Source organism: Ursus arctos, unplaced genomic scaffold (genome assembly GCF_023065955.2).
Source record: "Ursus arctos isolate Adak ecotype North America unplaced genomic scaffold, UrsArc2.0 scaffold_37, whole genome shotgun sequence".
NCBI lineage: Eukaryota > Metazoa > Chordata > Mammalia > Carnivora > Ursidae > Ursus > Ursus arctos.
In genome coordinates, this window is record NW_026623053.1 from 26,195,210 (window position 1) to 26,212,199 (window position 16,990).

Consider the following 16,990-nt stretch of genomic DNA (forward strand, 5'->3'; position numbering starts at 1 on the left):
GAAGGGTGATGTTGAGTATGAATTGTAGCCTCTGACTTTGTGGCAGCGTTGATGGCTGTGGTACCTTTCTCTCATGAATTTGCAAACGAGAAAACATGAACTGGGGCACCTGGGTGGCTCAGTTGGTTAAGGGTCCGATGTGGTTTCAGCTCAGGTCATGATCTCAGGGTCCTGAGATCAAGCCCCCATGGGGCTCCAGCTCCATGTGGTGTCTGCTGGGGATTCTTTCCCTCTGTCTCCCCTCTGCACCCCCCAATGTACACGTGGTCTCTCTCTCAAATAAATAAATAAATGTTTAAAAAAACATAAACAAAAAAGCACACCAGAACCATGGAAAAGCTGCTGCTACTGACGTGGGAGAGCGAGATTCTTGTCTCAGGGAGTCCAAGAATGACTCGCCAAGGGGAGCGAGTAAAGAGGTAAGAGTTTTATTAAGTGAGGATACAGAAAAAGTTCTCAGAAGTAAGAGGGGTTGCCATTGAGGCCTTTTATGGTTGGTCTTTTATTGAAGGCAAACCAGGGAACTTAAATCCTTTTAACATCTCTATTGATAGCACCATTGAGTAAGGACTAGTAACCTTTAATGGCTTACTTCCTTTTTAGGGTCTGGTAATTCTTTGTTGGTCACAAGTAGCTGTTATAACAAGACACCACCTCTGACACCTAGGGCAGGGTGGTCTGGTTCGTTCCCTTATCTCTGGTTTCCTTACAACTCTGCATTTTGTGATTTTCGTGAGCCTGATCCCATAGCCCCCTACCTATCTCTCCCTACCTAGCCCCGCCTGTGCCTTACTCACTTCCAACATACACGTGGTGGTAGATTACAGAGGAATAAGTTCTAAAAGTGGACATTCTGGGGCCCCTGGGTGGCTCGGTCAGTTAAGCATCTGCCCTAGGCTCAGGTCATGATCCCAGGGTCCTGGAATCGAGCCCCTGCGTTAGGCTCCCTGCTCAGTGGGGAGTCTGCTTCTTCCTCTCCCTCTGCCCCTAAGCCCCACGCATGCATGCAGGCTCACTTACTCTCTCAAATAAATAAATCTTAAAAAAAAAAAAAAAGTGGACATTGTGCTCCACCACATCTACCAAAACATAATTACTCTGTGAACTGTTGCAGGGCTGCTGCCTGGTAGAGCTGCCTTGCTGGAAGGCTTTCCTCCTTCCCAGAAGCATACTGCATCCAACATATGTGAAAAACCAGAGGATATAAAGTCCTGGCCCAATCTTAACAACTCAGAAGAGCTCTAAAAGCCATCCAGAGCTCTCTGTGGGATTGACCGGAGCCTTTGCTGTGAACGAAGCAGAAGGCAACTTCTTTGTCTTTGACTCCTTTCTCTTCCCCTGCAGCTGGGAATTCTAAGAGCACCACCCAATCAACCCTCCTGTGCTAAATTTCACCTGCATGTAGTCTCCTTCCCAGGGAGCAAGACCTGCAACAACAAAACTTTATTATTTTTTTAATTTTTTTAAAGATTTTATTTATTTATTTGACAGAGAGAGAGACAGCCAGCAAGAGAGGGAACACAAGCAGGGGAAGTAGGAGAGGAAGAAGCAGAGTCCAGCAGGGATCCCGATGGGGGGCTGGATCCCGATGGGGGGCTCGATCCCAGGACCTTGGGATCAGGCCCTGAGCAAAGGCAGAACGACTTACCACCCAGGTGGTAACGACTGAACCACCCACGTGCCCGGACATCAAAACTTTAAAATAGACACACAGAAGTGAGAAATCAACAAAGCAACAAATTCTTTCCTTGAAATGATTAACTAAAGTGATAGACCTCTAGCCAGACTGATCCACAAATACCCAAGCACAAATTTAAAATATTAGGAAATAATCAGGGAACATTACTATAGAGACTGAAAATATTGGAGGTATAACAACAGGGTATTATGAACAGTTGTATCCCAAAAAGATTTTAAATTTTGATAAGGACATACTTTTTGAAGAGCACAATTTACCAAAACAGACATTAGAAGAAAGAACCATAATGAACTTCACTAAAACATTTGAAAACAGAAAAAAAAAAATACATTGACAAACATAACTTTAATAGAACCAGAATTTTAAAAATCTGTCCATAAAGAAAACAAGTGGCTCAATGTTTTTATGGTGAATTCTACCAAAATTTTAAGGAATAAATAATTTAAGTTGTCAACAAAATTCCAGAGGATAGAAAATGAAAGAATGCTTTCTGTAGGGGAGGAAAACTTTTCTCTTCTGCCCTTTAGAACCCCCAGCAGGCAAATGAGGCATATCTGGCACCCTGAGCTAAGCGGAAGCAGGTGGAGGTCTGGGACCTCAAAGGGAAGGAAAACAACCCTCAGGAAGATGGGTGAAGAAATGGTGGAGGGAAGTCTTTCTGATGTTCAAAAAAAAAATTATCTTTGGTAATAGCTCTCTTCCTGGTACCGCCCTCCATCTAAATTCTTTTAGGCAATTAAAGGGGAGGTTAAAAGGCTCTTCTTGGAGACCGTTGGGCCTTGATTGTCTTCAGCTGGAAATAATCTGCACGTCAAAGTGGGATATCCTGGGGCAGCCTGCCCTGAACCCCATCATCACCAACTCCTACTGAGCACAGTGTAGCACTGACATAAATGTCAGGTGAGAGTACGAGAAAAGAAAATAACAAGCTGATTAGAAGGATAAATCCTCAATAAAATACAGGGAAATTTCATCAGCACAATTCAAAACAATGACAGGATAGTTAATATTACAAGTGCAATTACTGTAATTTATATTGTAAAACATATTAAAGAGAAATATCGCTTAGCAGCCCTATAAAAAGCAATTAATAAAATTTGGGACTTATATCTGAGGAAAACTGTTAGCCAAATTAGAGTAGACTTCCTTAACCTGACAAACAGTAACTAACAATATCCTACAGTAATAATGATTCCTAATGGTGAAGTGTTAGAAACATTTCTTTAATACTGTGAATATGACAAAAACGCAGTAAGTCTACTTCAAATCAATAAGGTAATAGGAGTCCTAATGACCGTAGAAATACAATAAAAAGGAATAAAAAACAAAAGGCTTGGTGAGGAAGAAAACATGAATCCCACATTATAAATTCTCTCTGTATATTTAATTAAATATAAATTATTTAATTACTTAGTCCTACTCTGTTACCCCTACCTCTACTGATCTGGAAGCTTGTGTGTGAGCGGCAGGGCCATGATTAGGGTGAGGCCGGTGAGGCACTCAACTTGACCTAAAATGCAAAGAGGCACCAAAAAAATTGGCAGTCGGATAAATAATATTTTTTTAAGATTATTTATTTATTTATTTGACAGAGATAGAGACAGCCAGCGAGAGAGGGAACACAAGCAGGGGGAGTGGGAGAGGAAGAAGCAGGGTCCAGCAGAGGAGCCTGATGTGGGGCTTGATCCCAGAACGCCAGGATCATGCCCTGAGCCGAAGGCAGCTTAATGACTGCGCTACCCAGGCGCCCCCAGATAAATAATATTTTAATGCAACATTTTACAAATAAAAATTAATGAAAAAAATCTGTGGTGAGCACATTATAAATAAAGACGGACAACTGTTTGTTTCAACACCCTGTGTTATACGGGAGGAACAGTTGTTTCTAATGAGCCCCTGGTTCCAACCAGAGCCGCAGCTCTGTCACATGACATGAGGTGGGCTAATGAGGGTTGACAACAGCACAGGACCACATTGGGCAATGTAGGGGTGTGTGTGTGTGTGTGTGTGTGTGTGTGTGTGTGTGTGTGTGTGTGTATTATTGTAGAGCCTTCATTTACTTCTTCTTACTGGTTTAAGAAGTGGAATCTGTTAATATTTTGGATAAGTCCATATCGGGGAGCATATCTTCCTTTTGCCTGTCAAGCACAGGCATGGCTCAGCATGACACTGACGAAGTTATATTCTTCTTGTCCCTGGGTTTTCCCAGCCCTGGTCTACCTCCACAGTCTTTTCTTTAAACCACAATGACCTAAATTGATGAGACTTCCTTCCCTCCCAGCACTGTCCCTCTGAAGTAGCCGCTGCGGTCTCCTTTCCCCAACCTTTTAAGTACAGAAGGGCAGACCGTAGGGAATTGTGAACTAGGCTAAGATGTTTTATAGTACTTCAGATTCCTATCACATTTCTTTATATCACTTTACTTCCTAATTATGCCCCTTTCCCACTCATGGATGCTCATTTTTTTCATGGTACTTTACCCTTTTAACATCTTTAAACATTGAAGAAATTTGTGGAATAAACTCATTCACTCTGACATGTGAACAGTTGATATCAGCTGAGTGGGTTTTACATACTCTGCACAGAAAGAGTTTCTATTTTATAACTATCAAAGTTGTGCTAGCAAAACTAAAACACTAAATATTAAAGCTAGAGCATCAGCCAGGAGGTGAACAAATAAAGCCTTTAATAAATTCCTGTAACACTTTGAAATTTTGTAACAGCTACCTTCTCTTGAACTCTGCATAAAGTTAATTTGGGAATATAACAAACCAAAAACCCATATTGACTTTTCCCAAAAGGCTGTAGAGGAGGAAAACATTCTTCCCTCTTGTACCCAGTTACGGTCCCGGCGAGGGGCCTGTAATTGAACTGACCAAAGACAGATTAACAAGGGAAAAACAAACACAGTGTATTAGCATGTGCATCATGCATACACATGAGAACAGCCAGAGTTGAGTAACTCTTAGGGATGGCTAGAACTTAGGCTCAAAAGCATTTTAACAAAAGAATAACAAATTTTTAGAGAAGTGAGAAGACAAAGGAAAAGGACTTTGAGTTTCTAGGGAGTCAAATTGTGGGAAGGCAAATGTATAAACAAGGAAAACCCATGATAGATAAGGGCTCATTTTAGCAAACTTTGTGATGGAGAGTCCTCTGGTGCAGCCTTCAGGTGGGTAGGGGTAGGAAGTTGTCTCTAATAGGGGTGTGGGGCTGGCTTAGTCAGTAGAGCATGCAACTCGTGATCTTGTGAGTTCAAGCCCCACTTTGGGCCAAGAGATTGCTTAAAAAGAAAGGAAAGGAATTCGGGTTAACTGGTTTCCTCAGAAATGATAGATTTATATTTCCTGTCTTCGTCCTTTGTCCTTCCTTGTCCTTAACTTCTGTCTTCCTGGTGGAGAGGGAAAGGGGGGCACCTTTGCAAGCTTGTGTCATGCCTTTGGGCATATACTGGGAGGGCAGAGAACTTTACTTGTCTGTGCTTCTTCTCCATTCCCTTGTGCTCAAAATAATCCTTATACCAGTGTGGTGTATTTTGGGGTGGCATATTCTGCTACCCTACAAAGCCAAGAGTTTTATTTATAAAAATAATGTATCTGGAAGTGGACATTAAGAAGACTACTTCTAAGCATATTACATTTTTGAAGTTTTAATTAAATCCGAAATAGGCAATGTGTGCCAATTCTACAAAAGACTTCAAAAATCTCTTCATATGCCAAATGTTTCCCAATTTGAACACAAAATTTATTCTCTCACGAATGTCATGTTATACTCCCTGAAACATGAACGACTGTCATTGAAAACTAGAAAGAACATAGAATGCTAGGTATTATATCCACATTTTATTTTTTTTATAATATTTTTTATTATGTCATGCTAATCACCATACAGTATATCCTTAGTTTTTGATGTAGTGTTCCATGATTCATTAGTTGTGTATAACACCCAGTGCACCATGCAATATGTGCCTTCCTTAATACCCATCACCAGCCTATCCCAATCCCCCACCCACCTCCCCTCTGAAGCCCTCAGTTTGTTTCCCAGAGTCCATAGTTTCTTATGGTTCATTCCGCCTTCTGTTTACCCCCTCTTCATTCTTCCCTTCCTTCTCCTACCGATCTTCCTATTTCTTATGTTCCATAAATGAGTGAAACCATATGATAGTTGTCTTTCTCTGCTTGACTTATTTCACTTAGCATAATCTCCTCCAGTGCCGTCCATGTTGCAGCAAATGTTGAGAATTCATTCTTTCTGATGGCTGAGTAATATTCCATTGTATATATGGACCACATCTTCTTAATCCAGTTACCTGTTGAAGGGCATCTCGGCTCCTTCTACAATTTAGCTATTGTGAACAATGCTGCTATGAACATTGGGGTGCATATGGCCCTTCTCTTCACTATGTCTATATCTTTGGGGTAAATACCCAGTAGTGCAATTGCTGGATCATAGGGTAGCTCAATTTTTAATTTTTTAAGGGACCTCCACACTGTTTTCCAGAGTGGCTGTACCAACTTGCATTCCCACCAACAGTGTAAGAGGGATCCCCTTTCTCCACATCCTCTCCAACAATTGTTGTTTCTTGCCTTGTCAATTTTTGCCATGCTAACTGGTGTAAGGTGGTATCTCAGTGTGGTTTTGATTTGAATTTCCCTGATGGCTAATGATTTTGAACATTTTTTCATGTGTCTGTTAGCCATTTGTATGTCTTCATTGGAAAAGTGTCTGTTCATATCTTCTGCCCATTTTATGATTTGTTTATTTGTTTCATGTGTATTGAGTTTGAGAAGTTCTTTATAGATCTTGGATATTAGTCTTTTATCTGTAGTGTCATTTGCAAATATATTCTCCCATTCCGTGGGCTGCCTCTTAGTTTTTTTGACTGTTTCCTTGGCTGTGCAGAAGCTTTTGATATTGATGAAGTCCCACAAGTTCATTTTTTCCTCTTGTTTCTCTTGCCTTAGGAGATGTGTCATGAAAAAGTTGCTGTGGCCGATGTCAAAGAGGTTGCAGCCTATGTTCTCCTCTAGGATTTTGATGGATTCCTGTCTCACATCAAGGTCTTTCATGCATTTGGAGTTTATCTTTGTGTATGGTGTGAGAGAGTGGTCAAGTTTCATTCTTTTGCATGTAGCTGTCCAATTTTCCCAGCACCATTTATTGAAGAGACGGTCTTTTTTCCACTGGATTTTTTTTCCTGCTTTGTCAAAGATTAGTTGTCCAAAGAGCTGAGGGTCCATTTCTGGGTTCTCTATTCTGTTGCATTGGTCTATGTGTCTGTTTTTGTGCCAGTACCATGCTGTCTTTGTGATCACAGCTTTGTAGTATAGCTTGAAATCCGGCGACGTGATGCCCCCAGCTTTGTTTTTCCTTTTCAACAATTCCTTTGGCGATTTGGGGCCTTTTCTGGTTCCACACAAATTTAAGGGCTGTTTGTTCCAGTTCTTTGAAAAATGTCATTGGTATTTTGATTGGGATGGCATTGAAATTGTAGATTGCTCTGGGTAGCATAGACATTTTAACTATGTTTATTCTTCTGATCCATGAGCATGGAATATTTTTCCATCTTTTTGTGTCTTCCTCAATGTCTTTCAAGAGTGATTTATAGTTTCTAGAATATATATCCTTTATGTCTCTGGTTAAGTTAATTCCGAGATAATGTATGATTTTTGGTTCTATTGTAAATGGAATGGATTCTCGAATTTCTCTTTCTTCAGTCTCATTGTTCGTGTATAGAAATGCAACTGATTTCTGAGCATTGATTTTGTATCCCACCACATTACTGAATTGCTCTATAAGTTCTAGTAGTTTGGGGGTGGAGTCTTTTGGGTTTTCCATATAGAGTATCATGTCATCTGCAAAGAGATATAGTTTGACTTCTTTCGATTTGGATACATTTTATCCCTTTTTGTTGTCTGATTGCTGTTGCAAGAACTTCTAGTACTTGTTGAATATTAATGGCGAGAGTGGGCATCCTTGTCGTGCTCCTGATCTTAAGGGAAAGGCTTCCAGTTTTTCCCCATTGAGAATGATATTTGCTGTAGGCTTTTCATAGATGGTTTTTATGAGATTGAGGAATGTACCCTCTATCCCTACACTCTGAAGGGTTTTAATCAGGAAAGGATGCTGTATTTTGTCCAATGCTTTTTCTGCATCAATTGAGAGGATCATATGGCTCTTGACTCTTTTCTTGTTGATATGATCTATCACATTGATCGATTTGCGAATGTTGAACCACGCTTGCATCCCAGGGATGAATCCTACTTGGTCTTGATGGATATTCCTTTTAATGTACTGTTGGATCCTATTAGCTAGGATCTTGTCGAGGATTTTGGCATCCATATTCATCAGGGAAATCGGTCTGTAATTCTCCTTTTTGATGGGGTCTTTGCCTGGTTTGGGGATCCAGGTAATACTGACCTCATAGAATGAGTTTGGTAGTTTTCCTTCTGTTCCTATTTTTTGAAACAGCTTCAGGAGAATAGGTATTATTTCTTCTTTGAATGTTTGGTAGAATTCCCTGGGGAATCTGTCAGGCCCTGGACTCTTGTTTTGGGGGAGGTTTCTGATCACTGCTTCAATCTCTTCATAATTAATCGGTCTGTTTAAATAATCAATTTCTTCCTGTTTCAGTCTTGGTAGTTTATAGGTTTCCAGGAAGGCATCCATTTCTTCCAGGTTGTTTAATTTATTGGCATAAGGCTGTTGATAAAAGTTTCTAATGATCCTTCCTATTTCCTTGATGTTGGTTGTGATCTCTCCCCTTTCATTCATAATTTTATTAATTTGGGTCCTTTCTCTATTCTTTTGAATAAGTCTGGCGAGTGGCTTATTGGTCTTATTTATTCTTTCAAAGAACCAGCTTCTAGTTCTGTTGATCTGCTCTACTGTGCTCCTGGTTTCTAATTCATTGATCTCTGCTCTAATCTTGATCAACTGCTTTCTCGTGCGTTGGTTAGGCCTGTTCTTCTGTTCCAGCTCCAGCTTCTTGAGGTGAGAATATAAAAACCACATTTTAGATTTTTCTATTCTTTTGAGTGAGGCTTGGATGGCTATGTATTTTCCTCTTAGGACCGCCTTTGTGGTGTCCCATAGGTTTTGGACCAATGTGTTTTCATTCTCGTTGGTCTCCATAAATTGTTTAAACTGATTTTTAATTTCCTGGATTACCCAATCATTCTTGAGCAGGATGGTTCTTAGTTTCCAAGTGTTTGAGTTTCTTCCAAATTTTTCCTTGTGATTGAGTTCCAGTTTCAAAGCATTGTGGTCTGAGAATATGCAGGGAATAACTTCAGTCTTTTGGTATCAGTTGAGAACTATTTTGTGACCCAGAACATGGTCTATTCTGGAGGAAATTCCATGTGCATTTGAAAAGAATGAGTATTCTGTTGTTCTGGGGTTTAGTGTTCTGTATATATCTATGAGGTCCATCTGGTCCAGTATGTCATTCGAAGCTCTTGTTTCTTGTTGATTTTTTGCTTAGGTGATCTGTCTATTGCTGATAGTGGAGTGTTGAGGTCCTCTACTATTATATACCCACATTTTATGAACAGCATAACAAAAAAGACTTTAGTGAACAAAATGAACATTTTCCAGTGACCAAACCCCAAGAATTAGAATGACTGGATTTATAATTTAGCTAAATCAGTTTCTTACTTGGTGACTTGGGGAAGGGAATGTGGACAGAGATAATAGCTAGCATTTTTGAAGCACTCCCCATGTCTCAGGTATGATTCTAGGCTCTTGACGTGGGTTATCTTATTTACTCCTCACAAAAGCCTGTTTAATCTCTTTTTGCATATTTTTCAAATGCGGAAACTGGGAGATAACATAAAGATTATGGAACTTGCCCAAGTTCATGGAACTAGTGTGTGGAGGGAAGCCGGTGTGATATATATACTCAGCTGGGGAAAGGCTTGATGACCAGTCCTAACATACTAAAAAATACTCCCCATCACCAGCTCATAGTAACAATTATTCTCTCTCTCAATTCATCAGTATTTCATGACCTAGAAAGCAGAATTTTTGTAACACACATAGAAATTCGTATTCCTTTAAAAAACATTCAATATATTTATATGTCACAGACATCAGTAAAATAAGTACCTAAAATAATTACACAGACCCAAGGCTCAGTCCCAAGGGATTCTATATTCCCTCCCTGTTCCAGCTTGGATGCTTTATCAGGCTACTTAAGTGTGAAGAAAAAAAAAAACACCTGCTCTCTTTTCATCAAAGAGAACAAATAATAGGCAAAAAGCAAAGACAAAAACAAAACAACTCATTAAAGCAACAATAACAGCTGAACAAATAATATGCAATTTGACACCAAAATTCTTTTTCAGTTCTTCCTTTTACTTGTATAAAAATGCTCACCCAAACATCACGCTTCCTCACACCCGGCCAGTAGTGTAAAATGCATTAAATAACATGAGCATTGTCCATCATAAGGAAATGAAACAGGCATCAAAGGCACAATATTCATAAAACACTCGGAAACTATAACCCATTGAAATTCAGGCTACCAGCCAAACACCACAACAGCTTCAAACATCAGGCACCTTAAGGTGTATGATTTGAAACTGATAATGCATAATTTCCAAAGAGCTCTAGGTAGATAAACAGTGATGATGCAATGTGCCAAGTATTTATTTCTTTGCTGTCTGATTGCTCCAGCTCCCCAGAGGTTAGGAGTCTATCACCTGCTTTTCCTCCGCTGCTAAGATCAGAGTCTATAACACAGACAGAGCGCCTATGTTCTCAGGGCTGCTGCTTCAGAGCGATAAGGCAGCATTGGAGAAGTGCTCAGATGTGCCTCCCTGGGAAAGAGCCTGAACAACCATCAATAATAAACGGTTACTTCTCAACTGTTATGTTAGACAACACTGCCTTGCATACACAGGTGAAATTTGATAAAAGGGAGTTATTTAAAATCACTTAAAATGCCTATAGCTTCATTATTTCTGGTCTTTGTGTTGTTGTTCTTTTTTCTGCATCCTTCTTTCCCTCTCTCCCCAATCTCCTGCCGAAATGCAATGATTTAAGAGCCCAGTGGAAATATTGGATCACATTTCTTCACTTGCTGATTGCCTTGAAGGTTTTTGGTGAGCTATTCGTTAGCCACCTTTGTCATTCTGCTGTCATTCACGGCCTTATATCTTTGAGTATGAGAACATTGCAAAAATCTACTATGCCCATTCAGAAACATGTATTATGCCTGGTTATGACCTTGCAATTAAAACGTCAACTTCCGGAAGTCCAAGAAAGATAGCTGCAATCCCTTGCCTCATAGGAATTTATACAGTTCATAATTTTATCAAAAGACAAAGATCATTTTCCCTGAAAGCTCCCAAAATTGCAAATGCAAATTCCTCAGCCTTCTTCCTGCCACTGGAGAGTGGTAGAGTGAGATTGTACCACTAAATAGTACTTCATATAATTTACCATAACATACCAGCATGGATGTGTGTGTGTGTGTGTGTGTGTGTGTGTAGCCCATGGAATGCACTTACAATTAGAGATCAATTATTGCTGAATGTTCCTGATGTATTTTCAGTTCTTTCTCTCCTAACGGTTCTTTGAGTACCACATTCAGTGCCTAATTTTTTCCCCCTCAGCCTAGGTACTGGGGATTCTTGGGTAATAAGTTGATAGATGACTTTCATCTGTATACTTCTGCGCTTTTGCAGTGTGTTAGGAACACTGGGCACAAGTATACCTCACTCTATAGAAACAATACTCAGAAATACACTGTCACGGGATTTTTAAACAATGAACCAGTTAGGAGCACCTGGGTGGTTCTGTTGGTTAAGTGTTTGCCTTCGGCTTAGGTCACGATCCCAGGTTGCTGGGATCGAGCCCCACATCGGGCTCGTGCTCAGCTGGGAGTGCCTGCCTGTGCTCTCCGTCTCACTCACTCTCTCAAATAAGTAAAATCTTTAAAACAAAACAAAAACAATGAACTGGTTAAACACACATTACCTGACTTAATAGTACATATTTAAAATTCACATACTTTAATAAACGTTTCTCCCATTATTTCCTTAACTTCTCTCGCAGTGGTAAAGCCCTATCTTTTATTGTTGACACAGCATTTTGATTCCCCCGTTAAGCCCAAAGTAAATTGTTTCGTACCAAAAACTAATTATGGCAGAAACAGTTAAACAGGATCCACCAAAGACATGTTTACATTCTGTCACACAAGTGAGGTGATTCAAAGGGAACTTAGTTCACTTTTGGTTTTTTTAGTTAAGCTTATATTGATTTACCTAGACTTTTAAGCCACTCTGCCAAATGTAAATTACAGTTTGTATTGTTACTTAAATATTATTACTAATTTATCAGAATTATTTTTAAACATTTGTATATTCATATATGTGTATATATATAAATTTTAAACTTTAGCTTAATTATAAGGTGTTAAGTACTTTGTAATTCTTAGGAGGAAATTATTTTCCAGATGAATGCATTTCTAATTTTATGAAATCCAATTAGAAAATAGAACTACAGGGCTCTTTTAGGAGACCACATCTTCTGTTAAAAACTTAAATGTTAGGCTACAACCTCAAGTTGCTGTGATTTTCTACAGTTCTTCCAAGACCTGGCTTGCTGGAGGGTCAAGCTTTCCCCTGTGAAACAATATTTCGTAGCCCAGGTATCTTCAGCCTTTTCCCCAGATGTTCATACCTTGGGATGATGGACATCAGTAGGCTCCTGCAGCCCACCATGTCTCTCTAGCTTCTCATCCTCCCGGTGGATGCCCCAGTCAATAAATATTAGCAGCACAAGCTATAGAAACAGTCACCAGAGGATACTCTCTGACCCAGTGTTTCCTCTTTCCTCCAGGAACTGGTACCTTTGGGAACAACACTCTAAGAATATCTTTTTACCTCCTATGATCTCTTGGTAGCTGGACAGCTCAATATTACTTTTTTTTTTTTTTTAAGAGAGGGAGAGAGGGGTTGGGGAGGGGCAGGGAGAGAGAGACTCTTAAGCAGGCTCCACACCCAGCATGGAACCTGACACGGGGCTCGATCTCACAACCCTAGGATTATGACCTGAGCTGAAATCAAGAGTTGGACACTTAACTGACTGAGCCACCCAGGCACTCCTCATTATTACTTTCTTTTTTTTTTTTTTAAAGATTTTATTTATTTATTCGACAGAGATAGAGACAGCCAGCGAGAGAGGGAACACAAGCAGGGGGAGTGGGAGAGGAAGAAGCAGGCTCATAGCAGAAGAGCCTGATGCGGGGCTCGATCCCACAATGCCGGGATCACGCCCTGAGCCGAAGGCAGATGCTTAACCGCTGTGCCACCCAGGCGCCCCTCATTATTACTTTCTTAACATCATGTTAAGGATCTATGTTAGGCATAAATTTCCATGCACTGAATGTCCTATAGTACAATGTCGTTAAAGGGAGTACTTGTAAGGGGGGATATGAGATGTTTTCTGTGAAGCTAGGAAACACAGTCCACAAGACTGTCCTTACTCCTAATACCAATCACAAGTTTTAGGTTTCCCAAGACCACTCTTAGGTTTACTAAACCATTAGAAGGACCCACAGAACTTCCTGAAAACTATATAAACACTATGGTTTATTCCAGGGAAAGAATATAGATTAAAATCAGCCAAGGTGGGGTACCTGGGTGGCTCAGTCAGTTAAGCATCTGCCTTTGGCTCAGGGCATGATCCCAGGGTCCTGGGGTCAAGCCCCGCATCAGGCTCCCTGCTCAGCGGGGAGCCTGCTTCTCCCTCTGCCACTCCCCCTGCTTGTGTTCTCTCTCTCTGTCAAATAAATAAATAAAATCTTTAAAAAGATAAAGTCAGTCAAGGGAAGAGACAGAGAGGGCAGAGTCAGGGAGGGTTCCAGACACAAAGCTTTCATTTTCGTTAGGATACGCTACCTTCCTGGCATCGACATGTGATAGTATGAGCAGAATATTGCCAACCCGGTTAGCTCATCTGAGCTGTAGTGTCCAGATTTTTCTGAAGCTCCGTGTTTGACTTCCCACATGGCTAACCTTTAGTCTCAAGCTCCTTGGAGTTACAGTGGATACCATATGGCCCAAAGTCCTCATCATAATTTACATTGTTAGATGTCTAGTGCCAAAGATCTCCAAATAAATAAAGACACTTTTATCAGGGAGGACATTCTAAGAGTCTGGAGATGAGCTTCTACTGACCAATAGCTGAAGGTGGAGACCAGACCTCTCTTTGGTTAAGGTTAAATTCTTTATTGCACACATTTCAAATGTAATCTCTCAAGACAGTTTTAAGAAAATGATCTTTTAGATCTTTGAGTTTATTTTAACCATAAAGATGTATTGTTTGACAGTCTTCAGGACATCAAACAAAAGTGAGTACTTTCGGGCAAACCATAAGGGACTCTTAGCTATAGAGAACAAACTAAGGGTTGATAGAGGGAGGTGGGTGGGGAATGGGCTAGATGGGTGATGGGCATTAAGGAGGGCACGTGTTGTGATGAGTGTCGGGTGTTATATGTAAGTGACAAATCACTCCTGAAACCAATATTGCACTATATGTCAACTAACTAGAATTTAAATAAAAACTTGATACAAAAAATTTGACTCCTTTTAATGATTTAATTAATGCACGCCAAATCCATAGTGCTTATGGTCTTCTTCTATCATAAACACGTCTTTTGAGAGTGCAGTATGTGAAGCATACAAAACATGTTCATTGCAAGGGGACATCTGACCTCTTATACAATGTCATGAATCTGATATATGGTAGAATGGAGTGGTCTGTATGATGACAAATTTCCTTTAATAACATCACCTCTTCCAACCCCTGGCTACTAGAAAGGAATTCATCATACTTAAGGGAGAGTTCTGTGAGCACGAGAAAAAGCATAAAGAAATTACTGAATGCTACTGACATCTTCAATCCTCTCTTACCCTAGTATTTAAAAATAAGCAATTTTTATATGCTATTCTTAGTACTCTTCCTCACATTGAAAGCACTTATGAACTGTAGAATCAATGTAAATGTATCCGGGATGTTGTACAACAAATTTCTCAAGGTAAAAGTTCCTAATATAAAATGTGTGTGTGTGAGAGAGAGAAGAGAGAAAGAGAGGGAGAGATTTCTGATTTGTAGTTTCTGCTTATTTAATAAGGAAGTTAAAACCTATTTTATTAAATCATATCAAAAGCTGTATCACCAAACACAGCCAACTCTTATCTTATTCACACTTATAAAAGATGTAATTTCTTTTACCTCTAATTTGCAAAAATTAAATTGTGTTCTGGCTATTGGATCTATTAGTTTTAGCAACAGACCATTGTTTCTTTCATTAAATATACAAGAAAATTTGATAATGTTTATAACAAACTAAATGGATTTGTTTCTGATTTTTTATTCTTGATTCTTATTTAGTCATTCTAAAAGCCAAAAATATATGTACCCATACAAGTTTATCAAAGGAATATTAATATTTTATCATGTTCCTTGCTTCGTAAATCAGTAATTTTGGCTACATACATTACATAGCCTTATTTCAAATTGAATGTATGTTGTATATATTATATATGATAGCATATTGATATATTATCTAATTTTTATAATTTATAATGAAATGAATAAACTCATCTTATCAGATGTATATAACATTTCAGTCTTGAGTACATGGCATTTGCCAACCTGTCTGGGAAGATGTGTGCCACTATTAGTTTCTTAGCATTTTTAATAACATATCTTGAAACATATAACACCTTTATGCAAACTGATAAATGAAATCAGACTTTATGTGGCCCAGACTTGGATATTTGGCTTTAAAATGAGAATTAGCTTTGCTCATTCGGTTGTATTGTGGATATTTTTCATAAATTAAATGCGCTTAATCTGCAGCTTCAATATATCTTGACAAAAATACCTTTAAAGTTCAAGAACATTTTAAAATATTAAGTTAATAAAATTATATCATAATTTAGATATCGTCATTATTCCAATTCTGTATCCTTCAAGATCTCAACAGATGACGGAATTTAGAGTTTTTGAGGACAGTTGATTTACAGAGGGACTAATTGAAGGGAAGCGGTGGAGTTATAGAGGAACTACAGGAGTAAAACGGGAACTAGGGCCAGGCAGTGGTGAAGCTGTCGCCACCCCTTAACCAAAGGGACAAAAGTAGAGAGAGCTCATCATCTTGTAGACAAGGCCTTTTGGAAATGAGCACTGACCTTTGGTGAGGAACACAGTCTGGGGCTGCCTTGAAGGGGAAGGATCCTGGAGAATAAACACCCTGACTTCACTCACTTTTTTAGATAATTTGCTAGGGCTTCCTATTAGCCGAAGCAGAGAGAAATCAGCAGGCATGAAAGTCCACTGACTATGTGATCGAACAGCGCAGAGAACCGAGCAAAGAGGAGCGAATAAATTTGGAGGGACACACAGAAGTTACCCAATATAAGGAAGGCTTTTCTTAGTGTGTCAAGTTAAACAAATGCATCTAAGGGAAAGAATAACAGGTACGATAAATTGCCTTTGCAAAGTCTGGAAAAAGCATCTTTGAGTTTCTCTCCTTACTAGTGAGGGTTCTTCAGAATATGTAGATATAGGATATCTATATATTTAGAAATATATAGAAAGAGTTTTATCGTGAGGAGTTGGCTCACATGATTGTGGGGTCTGAGAAGTCCAATTCTGTTGTCGGCAAGGGGGAGGCCTACAATAGCTGGTGAGGAGTTCCAGTCCCAACTTTAAAGTCTGAAAACCAGGGGAGCCAATGTTATAAGTCCCAGACCAAGACTGAGGCCTGAGATCCAGGAGCACCCAATATGAGGGCAGGAGAGGATGGATGTCCCTTTTTGAGCAGAGAGCAAATTTACCCTTTCTCTTACTTTTTGGTTCCATTCAGGTCCTCAGTGGATTGGATGATGCCCACCTGCATTGATGAGAGTAATCTTTACTCAATCTATTGATTCAAATGCTAATCACTTGATTTGATAACCAACTGAAATTGGTTATTAGGTCTATTTATTTTTTTGGCTGTCAAGTTTATCAGAAGATGAGGAATCATATAGCTTGCAATAATAGTACTTTTGATTGCTTCTTTCCAGTAGTAACGCGTCTCCACTTTTCTCTTTCTGTGATATCCTACTGGCAGGAACTTTTGTTATAAAACGTGGAAATATTAGTGATAACATATTTCAGATTCTAACTGGAATGCTTCTAGTGTTTCATGGTTCAAAATGCCATTGAGTGTTGCTTTCAAATGGATGTACAGTTCCTAATTTAAGAAAACGTTTGTCTGTGTTATTGTTTCTG

The 16,990-nt window shown here is 39.4% G+C and overlaps 1 long non-coding RNA gene across 1 annotated transcript in view; it reads left to right on the forward strand.

Annotated features, from left to right (window-relative positions):
- The window catches only part of LOC113266184 (uncharacterized), a 112,049-nt gene that overhangs the window by 85,732 nt on the left and 9,327 nt on the right, over positions 1-16,990 (forward strand). The gene's annotated exons all lie outside the window — the stretch shown is intronic.